At 39.8% G+C, this 4,509-nt stretch overlaps 1 non-coding gene across 1 annotated transcript; it reads right to left on the bottom strand.

Moving 5' to 3' along the window:
- Nucleotides 1–371: 371 nt before the first annotated feature.
- Nucleotides 372–478, bottom strand: LOC136317958 (U6 spliceosomal RNA). Its single transcript, XR_010727947.1, has one exon. It is a non-coding gene; the product is annotated as a U6 spliceosomal RNA (small nuclear RNA).
- Between the last annotated feature and the right edge of the window lie 4,031 nt (nt 479–4,509).

The following is a 4,509-nucleotide window of genomic DNA, read 5'->3' as shown; positions in this document are numbered from 1 at the left end:
TCTAGTTATTTGAATAGTTTTCTAAATGCTACCTTTCAATAGTGCTTTAAAAAACCCCATGCAATATGAAACCTCTATTTTCAATAGCACTTTATCTACCCAAAATAATTTGGCTTGCCTTTCAGATCCAGGAAGGATGCTAGACACCGGGAACACTGAGGTGAGTTCGGGAGGCTTGGAATCAATCTAGTTCTTGTTCCAACAGGACTTAGTCAGTTGTTCTCTGTCTATAAATATCTAGTTAAAGATGATCCTTGTTTTAAATATGAGAGGAGAGGAAGGATAGGGAACAACTTTTTATCCAAAGGCAACATTAGAACTTGCAGTTTGGTGCTCTCATCATCACACTTATGAAAGGTTTTTTTTTTTTTTTTTTAATGGAACGCTTCACGAATTTGCGTGTCATCCTTGAGCAGGGGTCATGCTAATCTTCTCTGTATCGTTCCAATTTTAGTATATGTACTGCTGAAGCGAGCACAAAAGGTTATTTTTTTTAAACAGCAAAATAAAGACTAACTCATAGGATTTTAGCTAGGCACAATAAAGCAAAACAGAAATTATGATTTTAGAATCCAAGGCCATGATGTTTTGATTGTAATGCTTTTGCTTACTTGTACAGAAACATTTGCTGAAAAATCAGAGGGAAAGAAGCATTCCGAAGGTGTTAGAGTAGGAATAATATAACCCTTTTAAGATGCTTCACATGCTTTATAGACTAAGAACTTTGGTTCCCTTTTTGTATACCAAAAAGCAGTTGCTGCATGGAGATGTGTGGCATGATAAGATGTCTTTTGGCAAAAGAGAAGATACTCCATGAGGCCCTTTCAAACTAACCTTTGAGTGTAGTCAGTGTTTAGTTTGCAGAAAGAACAACAGTTCATGACTTAGGAAAATTGATTCACAGCATGGAATTTTAAAGCTAGATATTTATTGACAGATAACAACTAGTTAAGTCCTGTTGGAAGGAGGAATTAGACTGGTTCCTGTTGGACTCACAACCCTGGCTTAGTGAACTGACACTTCACCCAGTGAACTGGAGGGTGGGCAAGTGTTTGATGACATGCCATTAGGATGTCACCTTCTCTCACCCCCTTCTGCATGCCATGTGCTCAACTGGATATATCACACCAAACTTGGGGCTAGAGCTTAAATTGGTGACCCCATTTGGCAAAGTATTAAGTATGTAACTGGAATTTCAACATCTGTGTAATTATTTTGTCTTTCTGAATTAGTTCATCCTTGCAAAATGGAATATTTAATATTTCTGAAGTCTTCAAAAGATGATTCTAAAGATTTAAAGTTGACATTTTCTACAATCTCTTGGTTGTAACACATTTTCTTCTGGATCACTAAAAAATAAAGACAACAGTGATCCAAACTATCTGAACAGAATAATGTCTCTCACGGTACATACAGGAACTAGAACACAGAACTCTGCCACCTGGCATGTAGTAGGCACAAACAAATGTAAAGTATCCTGGACTTTCCCAACACACCAGCGAGCATGGCAATTCTTCATGAAATAGGTTCAGAATCCTGTTTACATAGATCCAGTCAAGGCACTGACAGCTACACTGTTTGCTGGTTGGCTTGGCAGTACTTGTAACTAAGCCAGGGAACAGGACTACCTTGGGAGGGGTTAGGGTAGGGAAGTTTTATTCTTTTTTTCCAGCAGCGAGCTATGGCTTATCATCCTATCTTTAACAAATAAAGTTGAAAAATGGAAGCAACCCCAGTTTTTAGAAGCAAAAGAGGGAATATTTTTTTCCCACTAGGATTAAAAGTGTGCAAAGGGCAATAAACAACAATTTTCTGGCACTGAAAGAAGCTGAGGGAACCACTTAAGCTTGGAATCATAACTTTGGAGATAAAAGATGGTGGTTCAAGGCAGAGGAAAACTGTAGGCAGAAAACAACGGTGGGAATGGGAGTGGGTGTACTACAAATGGGGAAAGTGTAGGAAGTGGAGGTATTGACAAGACTGGGGGTGAGGAGATCTGTTTCCTTAGATAACTTGCAGACTTAATGTTTATGATATTGTTGTCTGTTAATTAACTCTCCCTCTGTAGCCATGAGCTAAGAAGGCACTTTCTAGGAGTTGGGTACCTGCCTGAAGAAAGCTAACACAAACTGGATTCCCCCTCCCACAAGAATCACCCAGACCTTTAGTATCAGAGGGCCCTCAAAGCCAAGGGTTATACTGCTAAGCAGTCTCAGCCCTTGAGTTCTGAACTGCAATTCTTTTCTCAAAACAGATGCACTACTTCTAAAAGTCATTTGTCCCGGCTTTACTATTGACCTAAATCAATCGTCTGGTTTTGGGGGTCTCAGCCAGTCTTTTCATCTGTATAACAGACTTACTGGCTCATCTTGAAGAGATTCAGACTAGATGAATAATTGTGTTGAAAAAAACCCAGAAGTAATGACTCATCATTCTAAAAATCCATACTGCTTGGCATTTACAGCACTCCTACTCTGTATCAGAGGAGATGAAAAAAGAAGTCCCTGTTTGTGCCCTCTGAAGAATGAGTCTTCTTTCCATCCCTGGAAGAATAGGTGCATTATCAATGGAGCAGGCCATTTCAGACAAAATCTTCAGTCCTTTCAAGGACTTTGGGAGCAGGATGTACACATTGCTATAGGCTTCTGGTCTTGGGCTCACAAGAATCTTTAGGGTACAATGCCAAATATCCAGCAATAGCTCTGGTGGCAGTGCCATGATTAGGATCCACAGCTTTTGCCTTCTGCTCCTCACTATTGTCCTGTCCTCAGGTTCTTCTCAGAAACCAGAGAGATTAGCAGAATTAAAAAAGCAAGAAAAAAGGCATAGAAATTCAAACTTGGGTCTTAGAGGGATCCACTGGGAATACATTACCTGAACCAGGAGGGTTACATAGACTTCTCCACATCTCAGTTGTGATAGAGAAAGGTCGGTGGGGAAGAGGAAAGGAGATGGATCTCAAAATAGAATCTGTGTAGCAATTGACTAGGTGTTCAACGCACCCTCTTGTCTTCCCTTTGATACCTTACTAGGCTACATTTCCCAGCCCTCTCTGCAGTTGACTAATGCCATGGGACTGAGTTCTGGCCAATGTAATATGGGTAGAAAAGCCACATATGCCACATTTAGACCTGGGTATTTTAAAACCTCCTGTGCAAACAATTCTCTTAATCTCTCTCTCTCCCTCTAACTCACCCCTCCTGACCATCTGCTGATTGAATTGATGCTAAGAGTTATCTTGGAAGTCACACCTTGAAGAGTTTAGAGCCTTCTCCTGCCTAGGGTCCCGAATGACTGAGAGAAGAGACAACCCAGCCCCAACTACCTGCAACAACTGTACTTTTTTATGATGAAAAAATAAACTTTTTTTATAACACCAAGATTATGGAGTTTATCTATTATAACAGCTGGCTTTACCTTAACCAGTATAGAAATCAATGTAATGAAAGAAACACTTTTATATGGCTGTTGAAATTATTATTCATATATACTTTATGGTCGTATTCCCCTCAACATCTATTTTTAAAACATATGCTTCCTGAGAAGGAAGGGACTTCAGACAGGCTAGGCCCAAAGCCTAAGCACCTGGAGCATGGGGAGAGTGCCTCTGAGCAGAGAAACATGCCCGAAAGAAAGAAGACAAAAGGTGAATGCATTTCTTCTGAATACAGAGATATAGGAAGAAAGGATGGTAATCACTTCTATGAAGAAAAAAAAAAGATTTTTTTTCCAATTGAAACAGCCTACATTTAGTGGAAAACATATTTTAAAGGATAAAAAACAACCCTACATAATTAGAAATATATGATCTTGACTAATCTCCAAAATTAGGCTGATATTTAGCATTGTGATATTGAATTTCCAGAGACTTTTGGTATATAGTACACTTATTTCTCTGTTTCACACTGCCGATGACAGGCCGGGTTCTGCTCTTCTGGAATGTTATATTCTCAGACTCATTTGTCTACCCTGCTTCACGGTGCCAGCATGTCAAAGCCAGCCCATGAGAACTGCATCAGAAGCTACCCACAGCACGTTCAGCCCCTGTTGAACTTCTCCAGATCATCTAGATTAGTCTAGCCATCCTCATCAGTTTTCTTGGGTTTCTTGACCATTTTTTGAATTTAATTTCTCAGTTGCTACTTTCTGCCTAGCTTTTTTTGGGGTCAGTCACCTAATACTGGAATCTAATACTGTACTGGCCCCTGGCATGATCCTAAAACAATTTTCACGTGTCAATCAATGTTCAACTGTCAAAGCCAGAACATGGACTGGCTGGTGGAGCTATTACCATGTGGCTACAGCATGATACTTGGCAGTAATCTGATGATAATGAGCTCAAAGAGCATGGTCAGGCTGTGCTACCTCGGACACATTTCCGTGTAAAAATACCAGTCATTTACAGAAATACCTAAGTCTCAATTTTAACCACTAACTCTATTCAACAGCTATCACTAGCCCTTTTCCAATGCTATTACAGAGGAGCACAGCCATAATTTGAGTTTCCTG

Source organism: Saccopteryx bilineata, chromosome X, assembly GCF_036850765.1.
Source record: "Saccopteryx bilineata isolate mSacBil1 chromosome X, mSacBil1_pri_phased_curated, whole genome shotgun sequence".
NCBI classification, from domain to species: domain Eukaryota; kingdom Metazoa; phylum Chordata; class Mammalia; order Chiroptera; family Emballonuridae; genus Saccopteryx; species Saccopteryx bilineata.
Note: the sequence above shows the minus strand (reverse complement) of the source record. Positions and strands in the feature narration are given on the sequence as shown.